This window comes from Arachis ipaensis, chromosome B4 (assembly GCF_059453495.1).
Source record: "Arachis ipaensis isolate K30076 ecotype BB chromosome B4, ASM5945349v1, whole genome shotgun sequence".
NCBI classification, from domain to species: domain Eukaryota; kingdom Viridiplantae; phylum Streptophyta; class Magnoliopsida; order Fabales; family Fabaceae; genus Arachis; species Arachis ipaensis.
This window is the reverse complement of record NC_142439.1, coordinates 99924309-99938662: the sequence shown is the minus strand read 5'-3', so window position 1 is coordinate 99938662 and position 14354 is coordinate 99924309. Positions and strand designations below refer to the sequence as shown.

General features: G+C 38.4%; 1 non-coding gene across 1 annotated transcript; it reads left to right on the top strand.

Moving 5' to 3' along the window:
* The first annotated feature begins 689 nt into the window (after positions 1–689).
* LOC148568555 (small nucleolar RNA R71) lies at positions 690–797 on the top strand. Its single transcript, XR_015881625.1, has one exon. It is a non-coding gene; the product is annotated as a small nucleolar RNA R71 (small nucleolar RNA).
* Positions 798–14354: the final 13557 nt, after the last annotated feature.

Sequence of the window (14354 nt, the reverse complement as noted above, 5' to 3'; positions counted from 1 at the left end):
AACTCATAGTAAAGTCCAGAAATGTTAATTTAACATAAAAACTAATAAAAATATCCCTAAAAGTAACCAGATTCTACTAAAAACATACTAAAAACAATGCCAAAAAGCGTATAAATTATCCGCTCAGAGATATTTTGTTCAAAGATCTCTGTCTGTTGCTGAGTGGATGATGGAAAAGGTTTACTATTGTTAAACCTATTTCTTCCACCATTATTAAAGCCTTGTTGAGGCTTTTGATCCTTCCATGAGAAATTTGGATGATTTCTCCATGATGAATTATATGTGTTTCCATAAGGTTCACCCATATAATTTACCTCTGCTATTGCAGGGTTTTCAGGATCATAAGCTTCTTCTTCAGAAGATGCCTCTTGAGTATTGTTGGATGTAGCTTGCATTCCATTCAGACTCTGAGAAATCATATTGACTTGCTGAGTCAATATTTTATTCTGAGCTAATATAGCATTCAGAGTATCAATTTCAAGAACTCCCTTCTTCATAGGCGTCCCATTATTCACAGGATTCCTTTCAGAAGTGTACATGAACTGGTTATTAGCAACCATGTCAATGAGTTCTTGAGCTTCTGCAGGCATTTTCTTTAGGTGAATGGATCCACCTGCAGAGGTATCCAATGACATTTTAGCTAATTCAGACAGACCATCATAGAATATATCCAGGATGGTCCATTCTGAAAGCATGTCAGAAGGACACTTTTTGGTCAGTCCTTTGTATCTCTCCCAAGCTTTATAGAGGGATTCACCTTCTTTCTGTCTGAAGGTTTGAACATCCACTCTAAGCTTACTCAGCTTTTGAGGAGGAAAGAACTTGGCTAAGAAAGCCTTGACCAGCTTATCCCAAGAGTTCAGGCTATCTCTGGGTTGAGAGTCCAACCACACTCTAGCTCTGTCTCTTACAGCAAAAGGGAAAAGCATGAGCCTGTAGACTTCAGGATCTACTCCATTAGTCTTAACAGTATCACATATCTTCAAGAATTTAGTTAAGAACTGAAAAGGATCTTCAGATGGAAGTCCATGAAACTTGCAGTTCTGCTGTATCAGAGAAACTAATTGAGGTTTCAGCTCAAAGTTGTTTGCTCTAATGGCAGGAATGGAGATGCTTCTTCCATGTAAATTGGAATTTGGTGCAGTAAAGTCACCAAGCATTCTCCTTGCATTGTTGTTGGGTTCGGCTGCCATCTCCTTTACTTGTTCGAAATTTTCAATAAGGTTGTCTCTGGATTGTTGTAATTTAGCTTCTCTTAGTTTCCTCTTCAGAGTCCTTTCAGGTTCTGGATCAGCTTCAACAAGAATGCCTTTTTCCTTGTTCCTGCTCATAAGAAAGAGAAGAGAACAAGAAAAGAAGAGGAATCCTCTATGTCACAGTAAAGAGGTTCCTTATTGTTAGTAGAAGAAGAAAAGGAATAGAGGTGAAGAAGAATGAAGAATCCAAACACAAGGGTAAGGATAGGAGCACTGATGTGAGATGAAAAGAAGTGTTAGTAGATGAATAAATACTTAGAAGGAGATGAGGGAGAAGAATTTTTGAAAATAATTTTTGAAAAAGAGTTAGTGATTTTCGAAAATAATTTTTGAAAAGTGTTAGTAATTTTCGAAAATTAAAATAAAAAATTAGAATAATTAGTTAATTAAAAAGAAATTTTGAAAAAGGGGGAAGGGATTTTCGAAAATTAGAGAGAGAGAGAGTTAGTTAGGTAGTTTTGAAAAAGATAAGAAACAAACAAAAAGTTAGTTAGTTAGTTGAAACAAATTTTGAAAAGATAAGAAGTTAGGAAGTTAGAAAAGATATTTTGAAATCAAATTTTTGAAAAAGATAAGATAAGAAGATATTTTTGAAAAGATATGATTGAAATTAGTTTTGAAAAAGATTTGATTTTTAAAATCACAATTATTGACTTGATTCACAAGAAATCACAAGATATGATTCTAGAACTTAAAGTTTGAATCTTTCTTAACAAGCAAGTAACAAACTTGAAATTTTTGAATCAAAACATTAATTGATGATGTTATTTTCAAAAATTATGTGATAAAGATAAGAAAAAGATTTTTGAAAAATATTTTTAAAATTTTCGAAAATAACTAAGAAAAATGAAAAAGATTTGATTTTTGAAAAAGATTTTGAAAAAGATAAGATTTTTAAATTGAAAATTTGATTTGACTCATAAAAACAACTGGATTTTAAAAATTTTTGAAAAAGTCAAATTTAATTTTCAAATTTTATGAGAAAAGGGAGGGAAAGATTTTTTTTTTTATTTTTGAATTTTTAATGATGAGAGAGAAAAACATGAAAATGATGCAATGCATGAAAATTTTGGATCAAAACAATGAATGCATGCAAGAATGCTATGAATATCAAGATGAATACCAAGAGCACTTTGAAGATCATGATGAACATCAAGAACATATTTTTGAAAATTTTTATATGCAAAGAAAACATGCATGACACCAAACTTAGAAATCTTTAATGCTTAGGCACTAAGAATTCAATAATGCATATGAAAAACACCATACAACACAAAAACAATGTAATATAAAGATCAATCAAGAAGGTTTATCAAGAACAACTTGAAGATCATGATGAATGCAATGCATGAATGCAATTTTTGAAAAATGCAGGATGAGTATGCAATTGACACCAAACTTAAAAATATATTTTTTTATTTTTATGATTTTATGATTTTTTTGTATTTTTTTCGAAAATCATTTTGAAAAAGAAAAATAAGGATTCCAAAATTTTTAATATGAATTCTAGGAATCTTATGCTCTTTAGTCTAAAGCTCCAATCAAAGGGTCAGGCATGGCTTAATAGCCAGCCAAGCTTTAGTATGTAACTCAGACATGACACGCCTAACATGCCCTATCTAAAAGAATTAGACATGGCTTTACAGCCAGCCAGGCTTCAACATGCTTCATGAAACACTAGAATTCATTCTTAAAAATTCTGAAGAAAAATATATTTTTGAAAATATTTTTTTTTCGAAAACAAAGGAGAAAATTTTGAAAGTTTTTTTTTTGAAAAATTTTTGAAAAGAAAACAAAAAGAAAATTACCTAATCTGAGCAACAAGATGAACCGTCAGTTGTCCAAACTCAAATAATCCCCGGCAACGGCGCCAAAAAACTTGGTGCACGAAATTGTGATCATCAATGGCGCCATCAACATGGTACGCTTAATTGTAATCTCAACTTTTTATCACAACTTCGCACAACTAACCAGCAAGTGCATTGGGTCGTCCAAGTAATAAACCTTACGCGAGTAAGGGTCGATCCCACGGAGATTGTTGGTATGAAGCAAGCTATGGTCATCTTGTAAATCTCAGTCAGGCGGATATAAAATAGTTATGGGGTTTTCGAAACTTAAATAATAAAATAAGGATAGAAATACTTATATAAATCATTGGTGAGAGTTTCAGATAAATGCATGGAGATGCTTTCGTTCCTCTAAACCTCTGCTTTCCTGCTGTCTTCATCCAATCAGTCTTACTCCTTTCTATGGCTGGCTTTATGTAAGGGCATCACCATTGTCAATGGCTACATCCCATCCTCTTGTGAAAATGGTCCAAATGCTCTGTCACAGCACGAATAATCATCTGAGGTTCTCGATCATGCTGGAATAGGATTCATCCTCCTTTTGCGTCTGTCACTACGCCCAGCACTCGCGAGTTTGAAGTTCGTCACAGTCATTCAATCCCAGAGTTCTACTCGGAATACCACAGACAAGGTTTAGACTTTTCGGATTCTCATGAATGCCGCCATCAATCTAGCTTACACCACGAAGATTCTGATTAAGAGATCCAAGAGATAATCATTCAATCGAAGGTAGAACGGAAGTGGTTGTCAGGAACGCGTTCGTGGGGGAATGATGATGATTGTCACGTTCATCACATTCATGTTGAAGTGCGAATGAATATATTAGAAGCGGAATAAGTTGAGTTGAATAGAAAAACAGTAGTACTTTGCATTAATCTTTGAGGAACAGCAGAGCTCCACACCTTAATCTATGGAGTGTAGAAACTCTACCGTTGAAAATACATAAGTGAAAGGTCCAGGCATGGCCGAATGGCCAGCCCCCAAAACGTGATCACAAGATCAAAAATACAATCTAGGATGTCTAATACAATAGTAAAAAGTCCTATTTATAATAAACTAGTTACTAGGGTTTACAGAAATAAGTAATTGATGCATAAATCTACTTCTGGGGCCCACTTGGTGTGTGCTTGGGCTGAGCTTGAATGTTACACGTGCAGAGGTCATTCTTGGAGTTGAACGCCAGGTTGTAACGTATTTCTGGCGTTCAACTCTGGTTTGTGACTTGTTTCTGGCGTTTAACTCCAGACAGCAGCGTAGAACTGGCGTTCAATGCCCTTTTACGTCATCTAAACTCGTTCAAAGTATGGACTATTATACATTGCTGGAAATTACTGGATGTCTACTTTCCAACGCAATTGGAATCGCGCCATTTCGAGTTCTGTAGCTCCAGAAATCTACTTTGAGTGCAGGGAGGTCAGAATCCAATAGCATCAACAGTCCTTCTTCAACCTCTGAATCTGATTTTTGCTCAAGTCCCTCAATTTCAGCCAGAAAATACCTGAAATCACAGAAAAATACACAAACTCATAGTAAAGTCTAGAAATGTGAATTTAACATAAAAACTAATAAAAACATCCCTAAAAGTAACCAGATTCTACTAAAAACATACTAAAAACAATGCCAAAAAGCGTATAAATTATCCGCTCATCAACGGGTTATTAGAAAAACTGCCAACCCCGCCTCTCAATTTAGAACCGGATTTCCGAGTACTCGTCCGATTTTAGTGTAAATTTTACCTCCGGAATCATGGCTCTATTGGAAGTAATCTAAAAAAAGTTCTCCTCTTGTAACTTGCAGTGAGACTGCCTTGAGTCAAAGCAGCCGGTGGCCGGTTCTTTGCCTTTTCTCTTCCTTGAAGTCTTAGTATTCTTTGGTGCCATTGAATTAAAATATAAAAAAGAGTAGCGCGATAACACCAAACTTGAATGATTGTTCATCTCCGAGCAAAAATAGAATATAACAAAGAGGAGGGAGTGAATCAGGAAGGGCAAAGAGTTAATGGATGGAGGGGTATTGTGTTGAAAGGGTTTAGTGAGGAGGAAGAATGATGGTTATTGTTGTGGGTATTGGGTATGGGGATGAGGGTATATATATATATATATATATGAAGGGGTGGGACAAAAAAAGGAAAAAGAATATAAAGGGGAAAAGAGGGAGAGTGCGATCAGGGGTTTGGTATGGGGAAGGGAGAAGTTGATTTGAGGAAAGAAAAATTGATGAGAGGATAGATGTTGGGAGGGGGATTTGATTTGATAGAAGAGAAATATGGGAAAGGAGCAAGCTGATAGGGGGTAAAGGTGTGGAGTTGGGGAGAGAATTAAGGAGGATCTGCGTTTGAAATTTGAATTTTGGTAAACGAAATCGTGATTCACACTTTTCACAACTCCGCACAACTAACCAGCAAGTGCACTGGGTCGTCCAAGTAATACCTTATGTGAGTAAGGATCGATCCCATAGAGATTGTCGGCTTGAAGCAAGCTATGGTCATCTTGTAAATCTTAGTTAGGCAGATTCAAATGGTTATGAGGTTTTGATAATTAAAAGATAAATAAAACATAAAATAAGATAAAGATACTTATGTAATTCATTGGTGGGAATTTCAGATAAGCGTTTGGAGATGCTTTGTTGCTTCTGAACCTCTGTTTTCCTATTGCCTTCTTCCAATCATGTGTGCTCCCTTCCATGGCTACCTGTATGATCCTCTCGGATGAAAAATACCAGATACGATCTCTGTACGGCTAATCAACTGTCGAATTTCTCATCTCGGATGAAAAATACCATGTACAGCTACCGCACGGCTAATCATCTGTCGGTTCCCGCTAGCGTCGGAATAGGATCTCTCTATCCTTTTGCACACTGTCACTGCGCCCAACATTCGTAAGTTTGAAGCTCTTCACAGTCATCCCTTCCCAGATCCTACTCGTAATACCACAGACAAGGTTTAGACTTTTCGGATCTCAGGAATGCTGCCAATGGTTCTAGCCTATACCACGAAGGTTCTAATCTCAGATTCAGATACTCTGTTGTTAGGAGAGACAATGTGAATCGTTGATTAGAAACCCAAGAGAATATACTTCGGCTGTCGTCCAATGACTACGTTGAACATCATGTAGACCGCTTGTGGTTGTCAGGCACGTGGATCTTGGCTAAGCGAGTAACGAAGATAGCGGGTGATTGTCACGGGTCACCCCTTCATTTTGACTTAACTGAATTAAGTACAAGAGTATATCTTGGAGAAGAAGTAGGTGTGAATTGAAAGAAAAATAGTAGTACTTGCATTAATTCATGAAGAACAGCAAAGCTCCACACCTTAATCTATGGGGTGTAGAAACTCCACCGTAGAAAATACATAAGTGAAAGGTCTAGGCATGGCTGTGAGGCCAGCCTCTAAGTCCAAGGTATGATAGTCTATGATAGCATAAAAGTTTCAATACAATAGTAAAAAGTGCTATTTATATTAAACTAGTTACTAGGGTTTACAGAAAATGAGTAACTAAGTGCAGATAGTGCAGAAATCCACTTCCGGGGCCCACTTGGTGTGTGCTTGGGCTGAACATTGAGCTTTACACGTGCATAGGCCATTCTTGGAGTTAAACGCCAGCTTGGGTGCCAGTTTGGGCATTTTACGCCAGTTTTAGTGCCAGTTCTAGTGTTTTATGCCAGAAATCTCTGGTGGGAGTTTGGATGCCAGTTTGGGCCATCAAATCTCGTGCAAAGTATGCACTATCATATATTTCTGGAAAGTCCAGGATGTCTACTTTCCAACGCAATTGAGAGCATGCCAATTGGGCTTCTGTAGCTCCATAAAATCCATTGCGAGTGCATCAGGGTCAGAATCCAACAGCATCTGCAGTCCTTTCTCAGCCTCTGAATCCGATTTTTGCTCAGGTCCTTCAATTTCAGCCAGAAATTACCTGAAATCACAGAAAAACACACAAAATCATAGTAAAGTCCAGAAATGTGATTTTTGCATAAAAATAATAAAAATATAATAAAAACTAACTAAAACATACTAAAAGCTATGTAAAAATAATGCCAAAAAGGGTATAAATTATCCGCTCATCACAACACCAAACTTAAATTGTTGCTTGTCCCCAAGCAACTAAAAAGAAAATAGGATGGAAAGAAGAGAATATGCAATAAGTTTCAAAAATATCAATGAAGATTAGTCTCAATTAGATGAGCAGGGCTAGTAGCTTTTTGCTTCCGAACAGTTTTGGCATCTCACTTTATCCTTTGAAGTTCAGAATGATTGGCATCTATAGGAACTCAGAATTCAGATAGTGTTATTGATTCTCCTAGTTTAGTATGTTGATTTTTGAACACAGCTACTTTATGAGTCTTGGCTGTGACCCTAAGCATTTTGTTTTCCAGTATTACTACCGGATACATAAATGCCACAGACACATAACTGGGTGAACCTTTTCAGATTGTGACTCAGCTTTACTAGAGTCCCCAGTTAGAGGTGCCCAGAGTTCTTAAGCACACTCTTTTTGCTTTGGACCATGACTTTAACCACTCAGTCTCAAGCTTTTCACTTGACACCTTCACGCCACAAGCACATGGTTAGGGACAACTTGATTTAGCCACTTAGGCCAGAATTTTATTCCTTCGGGCCCTCCTATCCATTAATGCTCAAAGCCTTGGATCCTTTTTTACCCTTGCCTTTTGGTTTAAAGGGTTACAGGCTTTTTCTGCCTACTTTTTCTTTTTCTTTCTTTTTTTCTTTATTTTTTTTCCATTTTTTTCGCAAGCTTTGTGTTTTTCACTGCTTCTTCTTGCTTCAAGAATCAATTTTATGATTTTTCAGATTATCAATAACATTTTTCTTTTTTCATTATTCTTTCAAGAGCAAACAATTTTAACATTCATAAACTTCACTATAAAAAATATGCACTGTTCAAGCATTCATTCAGAAAACAGAAAGTATTGCCACCACATCAAAATAATTAAGCTAACTTCAAGATAATTTTCGAAATCATGCACTTCTTGTTCTTTTGCAATTAAAAATATTTTTCATTTAAGAAAGGTGAGGGATTCATGGAATCATTCATAGCTTTAAGACATAGACACTAAATACTAATGATCATGTAATAAAGACACAAACATAGACAAAACATAAAGCATAAAAAACTAAAATCAGAAAAATAAGAACAAGAAAATTAAAGAACGGGTCCACCTTAGTGACGGCGGCTAATTCTTCCTCTTGAAGATCCTATGGAGTGCTTGAGCTCTTCTATGTCTCTTCCTTGCCTTTGTTGCTCCTCTCTCATGGCCTTTTGGTCCTCTCTAATTTCATTGAAGATAATGGAGTGCTCTTGGTGCTCCATTCTTAGTTGCTCTATGTTAGAATTCAAATCTCCTAAAGAGGTGTTGAGTTGCTCCCAATAGTTGTGTGGAGGGAAATGCATCCCTTGAGGCATCTCAGGGATTTCTTGATGAGGAACTTCCTCATGCTCTTGTTGAGGTCCATGAGTGGACTCTCTTGTTTGCTCCATCCTCTTTTTAGTGATGGGCTTGTCCTCTTCAATGAGGATGTCTTCCTCTATGACAACTCCAGCTGAATTGCATAGGTGACAAATGAGATGAGGGAAGGATAACCTTGCCAAAGTGGAGGGCTTGTTATCCACCTTGTATAGTTCTAGAGATATGATCTCATGAACTTCTACTTCCTCTCCAATCATGATACTATGGATCATGATAGCCCGGTCTACAGTAACTTCAGACCGGTCACTAGTAGAAATAATAGAGCGTTGGATAAACTCCAACCATCTCCTAGCCATGGGTTTGAGGTCAGGCCTTCTCAATTGACTGGCTTGCCTCTTGAGTCTCTCTTCTATTGTGCTCCTTCCATACAGATGTCCATGAGAACTTGGTCCAACCTTTGATCAAAGTTGACTCTTCTAGTGAAAGGATGAGGATCTCCTCTCATTATTGGCAAGTTGAATGCCAACCTTACAGTTTCCGGACTGAAATCCAAGTATTTCCCCCGAACCATTGTGAGCCAATTCTTTGGGTTTTGGTTCACACTTTGATCATGGTTCTTAGTGATCCATGCATTAGCATAGAACTCTTGAACCATTAAGATCCCGACTTGTTGAATGGGGTTGGTGAGAGTTTCCTAACCTCTTCTTTGAATCTCACGTCGGATCTCCGGATATTCACTCTTTTTGAGCATGAAGGGGGCCTCGGGGATCACCTTTTTCTTGGCTACAACTTCATAGAAGTGGTCTTGATGGACTTTTGAGATGAATCTCTCTATCTCCCATGACTCGGAGGTGGAAGCAATTGCCTTCCCTTTCCTCTTTCTAGAGGTTTCTCCGGCCTTAGGTGCCATTAATGGTTATGAAAAAACAAAAAGCAGAGCTTTTTCCACACCAAACTTAAAAGGTTTGCTCGTCCTCGAGCAAAAGAAGAAAGAAAGAAGGAGAAGAAGATAAAATAGAGGAGATGGAGGGGTGTGTTGGGTTTGGCCAAGGGGGATAAGTGTGTATGATGTGTGAAAATGAAGGTGGTAAGAAGGGGTATTTATAGGGTAAGAGAGAGAGGGAAGTCGTGTATGAGGGGTTGGGTTTGGGAGAAAAATGGTTTGAATTTGAATAGTGAGGTAGGTGGGGTTGGTGGGTTATGGAGAATATTGGATGGATATGAGTGGTGAAGAGATTATGGAGAAGAGGGTAGGATTTGATAGGTGAATGGTGTTTGGGGAAGAGGTGGTGATTGGATTGGTCAAGGGTGTTTGGGGAAGAGTGTTATGGAGAGGTGTGAAGAAGGGAGAAAGAGAGGTGGGTAGGTGGGGATCTTGTGGGGTCCACAGATCCTGAGGTGTCAAGAAATTTGGGTCCCTGCACTATTCTAGCGTTTAAACGCCCTCTGTATGCCAATTATGGCGTTTAACGGCAGCTCTGCTACCTTTTCTGGCGTTAAACGCCAGCGAGACACCCTTTTCTAGCGTTAAATGCCAGTCTGCCTGCCAATTCTGGCGTTTAACGCCCAGAATGCTGCAAGCTGGGTGTTAAACGCTCATTCTGCTATCCTTACTGGCGTTTAAACGCCAGTAAGAATGTCCTCTAGGGTGTGTTATTTTTGATGCTGTTTTCGATTCCGCTTTAATTCTGCAGTTGTTTTTATGACTCCACATGATCATCTACCTAAAGAAAACATAAAATAACAATGGAAAACAAATAAATTTAATTAAATAAAATTGGATTACCTCCCAATAAGCGCTTCTTTAATGTCAATAGCTTGACAGTGAGCTCTTAGACAGCTTCACAGAGACTCAAAGCTTAATGGTGGCCTCCCAACAACAAACTTAGAAGTTGAGTGTGGGGGCTCTGTTTGACTCTGTATTGAGAGAAGCTTTTCGTGCTTCCTCTCCATGGTTACAGAAGAAGATCCTTGAGCTTTAGACACAAGATAGTCCTCATTCAATTGAAGGACTAACTCTGCTCTGTTCACATCAATCACAGCTTTTGCTATGGCTAGAAAGGGTCTTCCAAGGATAATGGATTCATCCTCATCCTTCCCAGTGTCTAGGATTATAAAGTTAGCAGGGATGTATAGGCCTTCAACCTTCACTAAGACATCCTCTACGAGTCCATAAGTCTGTTTCCTTGATTTGTTTGCCAACTCTAGTTAGATTCTTGCAGCTTGTACCTCAAAGATCCCTAGTTTTTCCATTACAAAGAGTGGCATGAGGTTTATTCCTGACCCCAGGTCACACAGAGCCTTCTCAAAGGTCATGGTGCCTATGGTATAGGGTATTAAGAACTTTCCGGGATCTGGTTTCTTCTGAGATAATTTCAGTTGAACCAGAGCATTCAGTTCATTGATGAGCAATGGAGGTTCATCCTCCCAATTCTCATTACCAAATAACTTGGCATTCAGCTTCATGATTGTCCCTAGATACTGAGCAACTTTCTCTTCAACAATATCTTCATCCTCTTCAAAGGAAGAATACTCATCAGAGCTCATGAATGGCAACAGTAAGTTCAGTGGAATCTCTATGGTCTTTATATGAGCCTTAGATTCCTTTGGTTCCTCATTAGGGAATTCCTTAGTGGCCAGTAGACGTCCATTGAGGTCTTCCTTACTGGAGATCACTGTCTCTTCCTCCTCTATAGGTTCGGCCATTTTGGGTATGTTGATGGCCTTGCACTCTCTCTTTGGATTCTCTTCTGTATTGATTAGGAGAGTACTAGGAGGGAGTTCAGTAACTCTTTTACTCAGCTGACCCACTTGTGCCTCCAAATTTTTAAGGGAGGACCTTGTATCAGTCATGAAACTAAGAATGGTCTTAGATAGATCAGAGACTATGGTTGCTAAGTCAGAGAGGCTCTGCTTAGAATTATCTGTCTGTTGCTGAGAAGATGATGGAAAAGGCTTGCTATTGCCAAACCTATTTCAACAGCATCTGCAGTCCTTTCTCAGCCTCTGAATCAGATTTTTGCTCAGGTCCCTCAATTTCAGCCAAAAATTACCTGAAATCACAAAAAAACACACAAACTCATAGTAAAGTCCAGAAATATGATTTTTACATAAAAATTAATAAAAATATAATGAAGACTAACTAAAACATACTAAAAACTATGTAAAAACAATGCCAAAAAGGGTATAAATTATCCGCTCATGGCTCATCACAACACCAAACTTAAATTGTTGCTTGTCCCCAAGCAACTAAAAACAAAATAAGATGAAAAGAAGAGAATATGCAATAAGTTTCAAAAATATCAATGAAGATTAGTCTCAATTAGATGAGCGGGGCTAGTAGGTTTTTGCTTCTGAACAGTTTTGGCATCTCACTTTATCCTTTGAAGTTTAGAATGATTGGCATCCATAGTAACTCAGAATTTAGATACTGTTATTGATTCTCCTAGTTCAGTATGTTGATTCTTGAACACAACTACTTTATGAGTCTTGGCCGTGACCCTAAGCATCTTGTTTTCCAGTATTACCACCGGATACATAAATGCCACAGACACATAACTTGGTGAACCTTTTCAGATTGTGACTCAGCTTTGCTAGAGTCCCCAGTTAGAGGTGCCCAGAGTTCTTAAGCACACTCTTTTTGCTTTGGACCACGTCTTTAACCGCTCAGTCTCAAGCTTTTCACTTGACACTTTCACGCCACAAGCACATGGTTAGGGACAGCTTAATTTAGCCGCTTAGGCCAAGATTTTATTCCTTCTGGCCATCTTATCCATTAATGCTCAAAGCCTTGGATCCTTTTTTTACCCTTGTCTTTTGGTTTAAAGGGTTACTGGCTTTTTCTGCTTGCTTTTTCTTTCTCTTTCTCTTTTTTTTCTTTATTTTTTTGCCATTTTTTTCACAAGCTTTGTGTTTTTCACTGCTTTTTCTTACTTCAAGTATCAATTTTATGATTTTTCAGATTATTAATAACATTTCTCTTTTTCATTATTCTTTCAAGAGCCAACAATTTTAACATTCATAAACTTCACTATAAAAAATATGCACTGTTCAAGCATTCATTCAGAAAACAAAAAGTATTGCCACCACATCAAAATAATTAAGCTAATTTCAAGATAATTTTCGAAATCATACACTTCTTGTTCTTTTTCAAATAAAAACATTTTTCATTTAAGAAAGGTAAGGGATTCATGGAATCATTCATAGCTTTAAGACATAGATACTAAACACTAATGATCATGTAATGAAGACACAAAACATAGCCAAAACATAAAGCATAGAAACGAAAAACAGAAAAATAAGGACAAGGAAATTAAAGAACGGGTCCACCTTAGTGACGGCGGCTAGTTCTTCCTTTTGAAGATCCTATGGAGTGCTTGAGCTCCTCTATGTCTCTTCCTTGCCTTTGTTGCTCCTCTCTCATGGCCTTTTGGTCCTCTCTGATTTCATGGAGGATGATGGAGTGTTCTTGGTGCTCCATCCTTAGTTGCTCCATGTTATAACTCAAATCTCCTAAAGAGGTGTTGAGTTGCTCCCAATAGTTGTGTGGAGAAAAATGCATCCCCTAAGGCATCTCAGGGATTTTTTGATGAGGAACTTCCTCATGCTCTATTTGAGGTCCATGAGTGGGCTCTCTTGTTTGCTCCATCCTCTTCTTAGTGATGGGCTTGTCCCCTTCAATGAGGATGTCTTCCTCTATGACAACTCCAGCTGAATTGCATAGGTGACAGATGAGATTAGGAAAGGCTAACCTTGCCAAAGTGGAGGGCTTGTCAGCCACCTTGTATAGTTCTAGAGATATGATCTCATGAATTTCTACTTCCTCTCCAATCATGATACTATGGATCATGATAGCCCGGTCCACAGTAACTTCAGACCGGTTGCTAGTGGGAATGGTAGAGCGTTGGATGAACTCCAACCATCCCCTAGCCACAGGTTTGAGGTCAGGCCTTCTCAATTGAACCGGCTTGCCTCTTGAGTCTCTCTTCCATTGTGCTCCTTCCACACAGATGTCCATGAGGACTTGGTCCAACCTTTGATCAAAGTTGACTCTTCTAGTGAAAGGATGGGGATCTCCTCTCATTATTAGCAAGTTGAATGCCAACCTTACAGTTTCCGGACTGAAATCCAAGTATTTCCCCCGAACCATTGTGAGCCAATTCTTTGGGTTCGGGTTCACACTTTGATCATGATTCTTAGTGATCCATGCATTAGCATAGAACTCTTGAACCATTAAGATCCCGACTTATTGGATGGGATTAGTGAGTGTTTCCCAACCTCTTCTTCGAATCTCACATCGAATCTCCAGATATTCACTCTTTTTGAGCATGAAGGGGACCTCGGGGATCACCTTTTTCTTGGCCACAACTTTATAGAAATGGTCTTGATGGACTTTTGAGATGAATCTCTCCATCTCCCATGACTCGGAGGTGGAAGCAGTTGCCTTCCCTTTCCTCTTTCTAGAGGTTTCTCCGGCCTTAGGTGCCATTAATGGTTATGGAAAAAATAAAAAGTAGAGCTTTTTTCACACCAAAATTAAAAGGTTTGCTCGTCCTTGAGCAAAAGAAGAAATAAATGGAGAGAAGAAGAAGAAATAGGGGAGATGGAGGGGTGTGTTGGGTTCGGCCAAGGGGGGATAAGTGTGTATGATGTGTGAAAATGAAGGTGGTAAGGAGTGGTATTTATAGGGTGAGAGAGAGAGAGAGAGAGAGGAAAGTCATGTATGAGGGGTTGGGTTTGGGAGGAAAATGGTTTGAATTTTCATGGTGAGGTAGGTGGGGTTGGTGGGTTATGGAGAGGTGTGAATAGATATGAGTGGTGAAGA